The sequence below is a fragment of the Galeopterus variegatus genome, unplaced genomic scaffold (genome assembly GCF_000696425.1).
Source record: "Galeopterus variegatus unplaced genomic scaffold, G_variegatus-3.0.2 Scaffold3143, whole genome shotgun sequence".
Lineage (NCBI taxonomy): Eukaryota > Metazoa > Chordata > Mammalia > Dermoptera > Cynocephalidae > Galeopterus > Galeopterus variegatus.
In genome coordinates, this window is record NW_007729254.1 from 230,782 (window position 1) to 244,276 (window position 13,495).

The 13,495-nt window shown below is 38.1% G+C and overlaps 1 protein-coding gene across 2 annotated transcripts in view; it reads right to left on the minus strand.

The window, feature by feature from the left end:
• The window catches only part of TBC1D15 (TBC1 domain family, member 15), a 64,174-nt gene that overhangs the window by 48,940 nt on the left and 1,739 nt on the right, over window positions 1–13,495 (minus strand). The gene's annotated exons all lie outside the window — the stretch shown is intronic.

The window sequence follows — 13,495 nt, forward strand, 5'->3', positions numbered from 1 at the left end:
TTATAATGAATATTAAGGAAAATACTGGGTTCAAACTGAAAATGGACCTGAAAATATCCAAGAATAAGAACAAATGAAATACAGTAAGGAATCAATGCTTTCTAACTATTCCCATAATAGCACATTTTAACTATAAGATCATTTTGGCGTGTTTTGTAAGACAGTGGCATAAAAAAAGGAATAATATGACAATTTTAAAGAGTAGTGATGAAGACTTCTAGGAATAACTAGTGTAAACTAGTTCAATTTCACAAATATTTACTGAGTACTTCTATACATAAAAGACGTAACAGACTAGAAGTACATGAAAATGATTTAAGACATGATCCTTGAAAAAAGTCCTATGAGAATACAGGAGACACTTAAGTTAATTCCTCATTAAGTTTAAACATTTATAGCTAACCTTAATTTTTTTTTTTTTTTTAAAGATGACCGGTAAGGGGATCTTAACCCTTGACTTGGTGTTGTCAGCACCACGCTCAGCCAGTGAGCGAACCGGCCATCCCTATTTGGGATCCAAACCCGGGGCCTTGGTGTTATCAGCACCGCACTCTCCAGAGTGAGCCACAGGCCGGCCCTAAGCTTAATTTTATATAGGCATAATGTTATAAATTAAGATTCCATTCCTGGGACCCATTTCAAGCCATTTTAAAAAATTTTAATTATGAAAATAAGTAAAAGGAAAATAAATAGTCACTTCTAGACCTAAATACTTTTGACATATACAAGTTTGGAATAGTCTGTTTGGTCTATTTATGGTGGATGTAGACCTTTTATTAATATAATCACATAGCTTCAGAATAGCATGAGCCAACAATGCAAAACAAGCACCACCAGGGCCCATCACTCCATCATTCATAAATGTAAATGGACATGTATCCTCCTGTTTTTGGCTAACATTTAGGGAACACTTATGTACCCAAAACTCTGCATGTTATAATAATCCTTACAATAACCCTAATCCACAGATTCTATAACTATATTCTACTACATCATTAGGAAGATGAGCCCATTTGTGTGAATAAGAAAACTGAAAGGGGTTAAATAACTTGCCCAAGGTCAGGGACACAAATAGTAAGGAGTGGTACTGAGGATGAAATCCAGGGTGTCTGACACCAGGAAAACTGCTCTTAGCCACTAAACTGTAAAGCTTCCACATTACTTTTACCTGCCTCTCCTGTGTATTTATGTTAATCAATCGCAAATGGACTTATATCAGGAAAGAGTTCTTCTAGTAATCAAGATCACCAGGGAAGTTCTAAGTTCAAAAACCTAAATGGCCTTCCCTGAAATGGTTGTTAAGCACCAGACCAGCATGTAAGCAGAAGGCAAAGACTGGGGATAAGATGAGTTGGAGAAGAGTGGGAGGCAATTCTATATTGGTTGTATATAGACGAAAATTTTTAAAGCATATAGATATATTCACACATGTGTACAAACATATGCATAAGAATATTCACAGTGGAAGTATTTATAATATCAGAGGGAAGGGAGGGAGACATGAGAGAAGGAAGGGAGGATATGAGTCTAAGTATCCAAAAATAGGGAAATGATCAAATATATCCTGGGATATACATTTTTTGGGAAATACTAATCAGGAGTTAAGAAAGAATGAAGCAGATTAAACGGATGGGCAAACAGGCAGTTGTACACATAAAAAACACCAATCCTACATAGTATGATGATATTCACACTTTAAAAAATTTCTCTGTCTTTATATCCATGTGAAATATATAGAACAACTTCTGGAAGAAGATACTTCACCACTTCACCAGAGTAACCATTTTACCATCTATATGTATCCGATAACATCATGTTATAAGCCTCAAATATACCCAAAAAATGTATTCAATAAAGATTTTATTGGAAAAAAATCTCAGGGTTTTGTGACAAATGCATCAAACATATATACAAAAACAACACATTAGCATAATTTTAATTAAGACTGAGCTATTAGAATAATCAAAAATTTCATACTCCTCATACTAGAAAATGGGTCGCTCATTTACCAAGAAAATCTTGTTATCATTAACAATGCAATCTAAGGTTCTGTGATACCATTAACACTAAAGAGATTCTGGAACCTTAATGAAGTTAAGTGAACCCTATAGACTCAAATGAAACACTCTACCTTACTTAAGCACATTAAGCAACTCTTTCTTTCCATATATTTGTTGGTCAAGTGTTTCCTAGTCTCTTTTTTATAAACTGAAAATTTCCTAAGTGGTTTAGCTGGGAAAATATCTAAAAAGTATTAAAGTAGTAGGTACCCTACAAAAACGCAAAGCTGCATTCATCCCATGTTCTGTGATCCTCAACTCTTCAGCACTTTTTGAGGGACAAATTACATGTACAAAACTTCACAATTATAAACCAAATTTGTACTGTCTTTAGAAAAGTCATGTTTACCTTTCTAATTTCAGGGTGTTATGTTAACTGATACAAATTAATAATTCTGCCAGAAATGGCAGATAGAATGAAGTGAATAAATTTAACAGTTCCTAAACCTTATGAAGTCTTATATTCTATAAGACGTAATGGCGCAGAAAAAAATACTATTTGCATCAGTACATAATACACTTCAAATATAAAATAACTTAACAGTAACAGTTTTAACTGAATAGCACCTCTTTCAAAGTACTCTGATCTCACTCAAATCCTCACAGCAGGGCTAGCCAGTGAGCTCACCTGGGAGATTGTGGTGTTGATAATACCAAGGTCAAGAGTTTGGATCCCCATACAGGCCAGATGCCAAAAACATAACAACCCAAATCCTCACAGCCGCCCTGAATGAGTCAGAACAGATCTTATTATCTCCATCTCCATGATAGAATAAACTGAGGCAAGAGCTGTTCAGTGACTTTACTCAAGACTACATATTTATTAAAGGAAGGAGTGAGTTTCAGATTTCCTGACACCTTCCATTAAATCTCAACTGTTATTGCCTCAAGAAACTGTCAAAAATTTTCCACATGTCTTCTCTAGAGGAAAATTAACAGTTTCTGAACTTGCTTAGATGCAGAAAATAATGCTGCTTCAGAACTAAAAACCAACTTTCAAATGTCTTTATAAACCAATGCAGCAGCTATTTAACCATTTGGCCTTTAAACAAAAACTCTTAATTACTCTCGCATCTGAACTTCTAAATATTCCTCCTCACAAGCTTAGTCCCTTTTATGCCATCTTGGTTTGAATCATTCACTTGAACATTATAGTCCTTTTCTATAAGGGAGTGATCTTATTTTTTATTTAGAGCATATGTCTATTCATCAGCCCAATGTCTGAGTACATATGTATATTAAAATACAAGTATCAGCTACTTAAAATAGTTAAAAACACAAAAACAGAAGTTCAATTAAAACTGATGTTATACAATAGCATGATAATGAAGATGATGTTTTCATCAGACTCTATCATGAATTGCTTCCTGAAGAGTATCATTCTGCCATAGGACATTCTGCTTTGTATGTTTCTCCACAGTGATAATTAACTTGAAAAGCTATCTCCAAGCTTATTTGGTATGAGAAATTATTTTGGTACATGGAACATTATGATGTCAGGAATTTCTTTTCAGATAACATTTTTATAGAAGAGGTTTTACTCTGGTTTTATTCATGATCTCTAATGCAAAATAAAAAGAAATGTTCAAATGCTGTAATCTGCTCTGTGAGGTTTTTATTATATATTACTTTACAAAAATATTTCTACATTATCATATTTGACACTCACAACTCAAATAATAATTATCATTCACATCTTGTAATTGAGAAAACTGTTAAGGAAGTTAAGTGACTTGATCAAGATTCTTCCGCTACTCTGGGGTTGAAACTGAAAGATCTGCTCTGACAAGTTTTATTTGTCCAAAGAGTACACAATGAAAAAGGCAATCAACTTAAGGCGCATCATATACAGATGCTGACAAAACTGTTCCAATATCCTATGTGCCATGTGCATTCCAATCTGAAGTATCCACCAATTACCAGTGCTGCAAACATGAGTAGGTCCTCCATGCTACCAGAAGGAAAGAAAGAGCATTGGCAATCTGTCTCTTTCTTTCTACTACCTAAGATTTAAGGGAGGATGAAGAGTTCACAGGCATAGTAGGCAGAACATGAGTAGGTCCTCCATGCTACCAGAAGGAAAGAAAGAGCATTGGCAATCTCTTTCTTTCTACTACCTAAGATTTAAGGGAGGATGAAGAGTTCACAGGCATAGTAGGCAAAAATTCAAGTCAGAAAGAAAGAAAAGAAAAAAATATATTCCAAGGAGATGAAGGGCAAGGAAACTGTCAGGACCTTGGTAAATGGAAAGCTGAAAGAAGAAAAAGACTGAGACGAAAATCTGCACTACCAAAGATGCACATGTCTGAGACTCCTTCCACAAAGAACCCAGACTCCATGAAGAATCAGCACCATGAATCTTAAATAGCAAAAAGATATACTGGCAGTAAAGACTTCCCATGATTGCTACCTTAGAGAGTACACTACATTAGAGAGTACACCACCTTAGAGCACACAGAGTCACTGATATGTACAAATAGAACAGCCTAATCATTTTTCTGGTCTACATATCTGAGATATTACTAAAAGCCTCTATAAGATTCTCCAAACCTGACAACTAACTAATTTGTGATATTTTACAAGGTAACAAATTATACGGCAAAAACTTATCTGGAATATGTCTCTAGTAGGGATATATATGACGTTTTCCTTTCATCTTCGAGTTTATTTGGTAGAGAAAGTTGGTTACAAAAACTGTATACAGCAGGACACATAATTGTTGTCAAAATCAAGATTTGGGTGTTTTGGAGGTGTTTTGTTTTTTGTGAGGTTTTTGTTGTTTTGTTTTGTTTTGTTTTGTTTTTGACTAATTTCTGTATGGTCCAATCTTTCAAAATCAAAAAATAAGTATTTGATGAGAGGAATTTAAGTTGAAATTTGAAGATAATGAAGATACCAAGGAAAAATAAGGTATCAGATACCATAAGTGACAAAAGGTGTACGTGAGCAATAAAAACAAAACTGGAAGAAGTACACATTAATAGTAAGTAGAAGACATGGAAGAAGGGCTTTAAAAAATACACAATAGCAATGTCTTTAAAACACTAGTGATAATAAAGAAATGCAAGAAAGTGATTATGATAAAAGTTAGGATAGTGGTTACTTATGGGAAGAGAGGTCCATGGAAAGGCCCTTTGGAGTGGCTGATAAAGGTCTATTTCTTCACCTGAGTGGTGGTTACAAGGATGTTTGCCTATGACTCATTAAGCTACATGATAAGTATGATTTTCTGTATCAGTTTTGTTTTACAATAAAAATGCTAAAAATTACTGGTGATAAACACAAAATATAAAGTTTTAAATAGTACGTAAACCAAATCTCAAGTGTACTAGAGACATACTGTACGATGGAAATCATGATGCAAATTCAACAATGGAAAAATATACCTTGAGAAAAAGAAAGGGAGGAAGGACAGATCAAGCAGAAGATTTGAGGCAATAGCACCATCTATCACCAAGTGAACCTGAAAAAAAAAAGAGAGAGAGAGAGAAAGAAAAAGGAAAAAACAGGAGAAAGGAATGCTATTGTTGTGGGAGTACATACAGACTACCAATGAGATGCGGGAACACACTTTAACATAAATCACAAACCAGTACAAAGCCACACTATGAATGTGATTATGACCTTTAGCTAACTAAATATCTATTGGCACATTCTCTAAATACAGAGCATCTGATAAAAATTCTTGAATGTCTTGCTAAGAGTATCGCCTCTCAGAAGGTACAGAAAAGAATTAATGCAGACCAATAGGAAGGAAAAGGTTATTAACAAAAACCCTGGGAGGAAAAGGCCATCTTAAGAGTTTATAACAACAAAGGAAACAAATTTGGAGCATGGTCAAACATCCAGTCTAGGACCAAAGGGGGGAAAAAAGATGTACAGAGAAACAGAAAGGAAAAAGAAACAAACAAAAAAATAAACTCTATATAACAACTTCCACTTCTAGCCAAGATGGAGCAACAGACATAAATTTAACTTCCCACCAAAAAAAAAAAATTTTAACTAAATGAAAAAAAGACCAAATCTATGAAATGATGGTTTTCAAGACACCACCCATCAGGCACTGAAAGACATTAACTGCTGAAAGAATACAAATAAAGTGAGCCAGTGCGCCATACAACTGCCCTAGCTTACTGTCTTGAGAGTTTCCAGCCATAGCACTAGAAGAGAAAACACAGAAGGTATCCAGTGGGAATCAGGGAATAACAAGACAGCTGGAGTTCACAGGACAGAGTACCAGAGAAGAAAGAAGTACACAAACAGGGAACTCAAGAGATCAGCAGAGTCTTCCTCAAGTATTCAGCAGAGTACCAATCAGTGCATGTGTGTCAGTAAACTACCCCAGGTAAGGAGGGAATAGAGGAAACCCACCTAAAACCATTAGAAGAAACAATCTGCAGGGCCGGCCCGGTGGGGCACTGCTACAGTGCGCCGCTTGGGAGTGCGGCGGCGCTCCCGCCGAGGGTTCGGATCCCACATACAGACCGGTTCCCGCTCACTGGCTGAGCAAGGGGCGGGTGCAACACCGAGGGTTGCGATCCCGTTGCCGGTCCCGGTCCGGGCGTGACACTGAGGGTTGCAATCCGTTGCCAGACACGAAAAAAGAGACAAAAAAAAAAAAAAGAAACAATCTGCAGGTTCTCACAGCTGTTCACACCAGCAACAGTGGGGAAACTCATAATTCACAAAGCAACGGGTAGAGCATTCAGAATAATCTTGCCTCAAGCAGAGAGGCAAAATTAGTTCTACACTAAACAGTGGGCTGATACCTTATAACAAAGGTTAAAAGAACCAAAAGTATCAAACTGTAACATAAGAGCATTCTAGGACAATGCTCAAGAATATTTTATAGGCAGGAAAGGTGGGGCAAGATGGAAGACTTGAAGTACCCAACACACAATCCTCCCACAAAAAAAGGACAAGAGCAAGAAATGGACAGCTAAGTACAGGGGAGATCATTGGTGGGAGTGCGTGGGAAGGTAGTAAGAGCCAGGTGAGGACCCTGTGGAGCACAAAAACCAAGCAGGGTGGTGTAGGGAAGAGAAAGAGGTACAGAGATTCAGCCATCACCACATCTCCAACACCAGGATCAGCCAGGAAGAATTTTCCCTTGTGGTGAAAAGAATCTGCTCAGACATGAACACTTCCCAACAATAACCCTCCTCCTGCTCCTACCCCAGCCTGCCTTCACCACCACTGTAGTCGCCTATGCCACTGTCTAGTCCCAGAGCCATGGCATTCTCCCTGCACAGCAGTTCATCCTACACAGCACACCCCATGCCACCCACATAACCCTGCCCAGCCACCTGCATGGTCCACCTGGGCCCAACTGACCAGCCAGGCATGCTGCCCCACCCACTCACGTACACCCAGCCCTCTAGCTGACCATGCAGCCCTAGCCACCTCAATCGCACACATGGACCCAAACACACACACAGTCCCAACCGCCAGGCCGCCCACACAGCTCCACCTGCCAACATGGGCCCAGTCACCTGGCTGCCCATACAAACCCCACCATACTATGTGGGCTCTGCTGTCTAAGTGCCATGCAGCCCTAGCTGCCCCAGATGTTCTCACAGCCCCATCTCCACACATGGGCCCAGCCATCTGGCCAACCCACACCACTCCAGACGCTGTGTGGCCCCAGACATCCAGCCACCAGTGGGGTCCCAGCTACCACAGCCACCCACACAGCCCAACCTGCATGTAAGCCCAACCATCCAGCTGCCTGCATGGCCCCAGCCACTCCACCTACCCACACTGCCCCAGCAACAGATGTAGCTGCCTGTGCCCACCGGAACTACCAACTCTACTTGAAACCACTGAGCCTACATAGAACTAATGAGACAGCTGAGTCTACCCAGAACCAAAACAAAAGCACCCCATCCAAAGGCAATATATAACAAATCTAAAGGAGGGAGTCTCTCTTCTCAATAGTCACCGAGAGTAATAGAAGAAGCAACCACTCCCCCAAATGACCAGACATGAACATAGGAATATGAGAAATATGAAAAGATAAGAAAATATGACACCACCAAAGGAATACTATAATTCTCAAATAACTGACCCCACACAGGAAACTATTAAAATGTCTGAAAAGAAATTCCAAGTAACAATCTTAAACTCAGATCCGAGAAGACTCAGACAACACAACTAGATGGAAAAAACAATCCAGGATTTTTTTTTTCTTTTATAAAATGACTGGTAAGAGGATCTTAACACTTGACTTGGTGTTGTCAGCACCACACTCTCCCAAGTGAGCCAACCAGCCATCCCTATATAGGGATCCTAACCCATGGCCCTGGTGCTATCAGCACCACACTCTCCCAAGTGTCACTGGCCAGCCCTAAGCCACGATTTGAAGAAGGAAATTTACAAAGAGATAAACACCATTAAAAAGAATGTTGCAAAACTCCTTGAAAGAAATAAAAACTACAATTGAGAGTGTGAGCAGCAGTTTACAGCAAGAAGAAAAAAGAATTTCTGATCTTGAAGACAGTCTTTTTGAAATAACCCATGCAGACAAAAGAAAAAAAAACAATCTATGAGAGCCTATCAGACGATCTTAAGCCCAGAAATATCTGAATCATGGGTGTTCCAGAAGGGGAGGAGAAAAGAAAAAAGACTGAAAACATATTCAGTGAAATAAATAGTGGAAAACTTCCCAGGTATGGGTAGAGATACAGACTTCCAGAACTAAGCAGCTCAAAGACCCCCAACAGATTCAATCCAAAAAGGTTCTCTCTCAGACACATTGTAGCCAAACTGTCAAAATTCAGAGGCAAAGACAGAATCCTAAAGACAGCAGGAAAAAAGTGCCAAGTCTCCTATAAGGTAGTCCTCATCAGACTAACAGCAGACATCTCAGCAGAAACCCAACAGGCCAGAAGAGAACAAGATGATTCAATGTACTAAAAACAAAATTTTTAAAAAACCCACCTGCCAGGCTGGCCAGTGGCTCACTCGGTAGAGTGCGGTGCTGATAACACCAAGGCCACGGGTTCGGATCCTATATAGGGATGGCCGGTTTGCTCACTGGCTGAGCGTGGTGCTGACAACACCAAGCCAAGGGTTGAGATCCCCTTACCGGTCATCTTTAAAAAAAAAAAAAAAAAAACCCACCTGCCAGTCAAGAATACCGTATCTAGCAAGGCTATCCCTGAAGGCTATCCTTCAGAAATAAAGGGGAAATAGTGCATTTCCCAAATAAAAAAAAAGCTGCAGGAGTACATGACCAGGTCTACACTATGTGACCAGCTCTACAAGAAATCTTTGAGAGTCCTGCACCTGGAACCCAAAAAACAATAATCACCACATCGATACAAAAGAAAAAAGAAACACCACTGGGAAAACATGTGCAAATGAGAAAGACAAAGAAGCTATACCATACTACCTCAAAAAACAAACACAGATATAAACACAGAAGGAAAAGAAAGGAACAAAAATATTTAAATAAACCATACAAAAGGCAATTAAATGCCATGAGTAAGACAATACATTTTAATAACAACCCTAAATGTAAATGGGTTAAATTCAAAAGACACAGACTAACTGGATTAAAAAGCTAGACCCAACTATATCCTGTCTACAAGAGACTTGCCTGGCCTGTAAAGACACACACAGACTAATAGTGATGGGATGGAAAAAGGTATACCACACAAATGGAAACCAAAAACAGGGAGGAGCAGCTATTCTCATATCGGATAAAATAGACTTTAACCCAAAAACCATAAAAACAGACAAAGAAAGCCATAATATAATGATAATGGGATCTATCCAGCAAGAAGACATAACAATCATAAAGATATATGCACCCAATACCAGAGAACACAGACATATAAAGCAAACACTATTACACCTAAAGAAAGAGATAGACCCCAATATGATAATAGCTGGGAACTGGAACATCCCTCTCTCAGCAATGGACGGATCATCTAGCAACAAATCAACAGAGAAACACAGAATTAAAATTACACTTTAGGGGCCGGCCCGTGGCTCACTCGGGAGAGTGCGGTGCTGATAACACCAAGGCCCCGGGTTCGGATCCCGTATAGGGATGGCCGGTTGGCTCACTGGCTGAGCATGGTGCTGACAACACCAAGTCAAGGGTTAAGATACCCTTACCGGTCATCTTTTAAAAAAAAAAAAAAATTACACTTTAGACCATTTGGATTTGGCAGATATATACAAAACATTTCATCCAACAACTACAGAATATATGTTCTTCTCATCAGCACATGGAATATTCTCCAGGATAGACCACATACTGGGTCAAAAATCAAGTCTCAACAAGTTTTTAAAAACTGAAATAATTTCAAGTTTCTTCTCAGACCACAATGGATTAAAACTAGAAATCAAGAACAAGCAAAACTTTGGAAACTATACAAACACATGGAAATGAAAACACCACGCTCCTGAACAACCTATAGACCAAGAAAAAATTAAACAGGACATCACAAAATTTCTTGAAACTAATGAAAATAAAGACACATCACACTAAAACCTGTGGGACACAGCAAAAGCCCTACTAAAAGGAATGTTTATTGCAATAAATGCTTACATCTAAAGAATAAAAATATTTCAAATAAGCAACCTAATGCTACACCTCAAAGAACTAGAAAAACAAGAAAAATACAAACCCCAAATTGGCAGATGGGAAGAAATAATTAAGACAAGAGCAGAATTAAATGAAATAGAGAACCCAAAAAAGATACAAAAGATCAATGAAACAAAAAGTTGATTTTTTGAGAAGATAAACAAAATAGACAAAGCATTAACTAGGCTAAGTAAAAAAAAAAAAAAAGACCTAAATAACAAAAATCAGAAATGAAAAAGGAGACATTACAACCAATGCCACAAAAATACAAAAAATCATCAGAAACTATTATAAACAACTATATGCCAACAAATTTGAAAACCTAGAGGAAATGGATAAATTTGGAGAAAATGGATAAATTTCTGGACACAAACTATCAAGACTGAACTAAGAAGAAACAGAAAACCCAAACAGACCAATTGGCAAACAATAAGATTGATGCAGTCATCAGCAGCTTCCCAACAAAGAAAAGCCCAGGACCAGATGGCTTTACTGCTGAATCCTACCAAACCTTTAAAGAAGAATTAATATGAATTCTCTACAAACTATTCCAAAAAACTTGAAATAGAGGCCATTCTCACAAACTCATACTATGAAGCCAGCAACACCCTGATACCAAAACCAGACAAAGATATGACAACAAAAGAAAACTACAGACCAATATCTCTGATGAGTTCTAAAAAAGGAAACTACAGGCCAATATTTTTGATGAACATAGATGTAAAAATCCTCAACAAAATATTCGCAAACAGAATACAACACATTAAAAAATTATACACCATGATCAAATGGGATTCATCCCAGGAACGCAAGGATGGTTCAACATATGCAAGTCAATAAATGTGATACACCACATCAACAAAATTGAAGACAAAACTCATATAATTATCTCAATACACACAAAAAAAGCATTTTATATAATTCAACATCCTTTCCTGACAAAGACTCTTGGCAAATTAGGTATGGAAGGAAAGTATCTCAACACAATAAAAGCCATATATGACAAACCCACCTCCAATATCATCCTGAATGGGGAAGCTGAAAGCTTTTCCTTTAAGAACAGGAACAGGACAAGGATGCTCACTCCCACCACTCCTATTTAACATAGTATTGGAAGTACTAGCCAGAGCAATCAGGCAAAAGAAAAAAATAAAGGGCATCCAGATTGGAAAAGATGAAATCAACCTGTCCTTTTTGGCAGATAACATGATCCCATATATAGAAAAGCCTAAAGATGCTAAAAAAAAAAATAAATCTTAGAGTTGATAAACAATTTCGGTAAAGTTGTAGGATACGGGCCGGCCCGGTGGCGCACTGCTATAGTGCGCCGCTTGGGAGTGCAGTGGCGCTCCCGCCGAGGGTTCGGATCCCACATACAGACCGGTTCCCGCTCACTGGCTGAGCGAGGTGCGGGCGCGACGCCGAGGGTTGCGATCCCGTTGCCGGTCCCAGTCCGGTACGGGTGCGACACTGAGGGTTGCGATCCGTTGCCGGACACGAAAAAGACAAAAAGGAAAAAAATAAATAAATAAAGTTGTAGGATACAAAATCAACATGCAAAAAAAAAAAATCAGCCCATTTACAACTGTCACCAAAAAAATAAAATACCTAGGAATCAATTTAACCAAGGCGGTGAAAGATCACTACAACGAGAACTACAAATCACTGATAAAAGAAATTAAAGAGGATATAAAAAGATGGAAAGACATTCCACACTCTTGGATTGGAAGAATTAACATTGGGAAAATGTTCATAGTAGCCAAGGGATCTACAGATTCAGTGCAATCCCCATCAATATACCAATGACATTCTTCACAGAAATTTTTTAAAAAGAGAATCCCAACATTTATATGGAACAACAAAAGACCCCAAATAGCCAAAGAAATCTTGAGCAAAAAAATAAAGCCAGATACATTACACTACCTGACTCCAAATTATACTACAAAGCTATAGTAATGAAAACAGCATGGTACTGACTTAAAAACAGACACTTGAACCAATGGAACAGAATAGAGAACCCAGAAATCAACCCACATACTTTACAGCCAACTAATATTTGACAAGGGTAACAGGAGCATACATTGGGGAAAGGACTGACTCTTCAATAAGTGGTGCTGGGAAAACTGGACATCCATGTGTAGAAGAATGAAACTAGACCTATACCTCTCTCCATATACCCAAATCAACTCAAAATGTATTAAAGAATTAAATATAAGACCCCAAACCATAAAACAACTACAGGAAAATGTAGGGGAAACACTTCAGGAAGTAGGACTGTTCAAGGACTTTACCAACAAGACCTCAAAAACAAGGCAACAAAAGAAAAAATAAACAAATTGGATTATATTAAACTAAAAAAACTTCTGCGTAGCAAAAGAACAGTTAACAGAGTGAAAAGACAACCTACAAAATGGGGGAAAATATTTGTACACTATGCATCTGACAAGGGATTAATATTCAGAATATACAAGAAACAAAAACAACTTAGCAGTAAAAAAAAACGAGTAACCCAATTAAATTATGGGCAAAGCAGCTGAATAGGAATTTGTCAAAGGAAGATATATGAATAGCCAACAGACACATGAAAAAAGCACATCAATGCAACCATTATGGAAAACAGTATGCAGGTTCCTCAAACAACTACAGATAGAATTTTCACATGATCCAGCAATCCCACTGCTGGTTATATACCCAAAGGAATGGAAATCATCATATTGAAGGGATACCTGCACTCCCATGTTTTTCACAGCTCTACTTAAAATGGCCTAGAGTTGGAACCAACTTAAGTGTCCACAAGAAAAATATCTCTGATGAGTTCCAAAAAAGGAAACTACAGGCC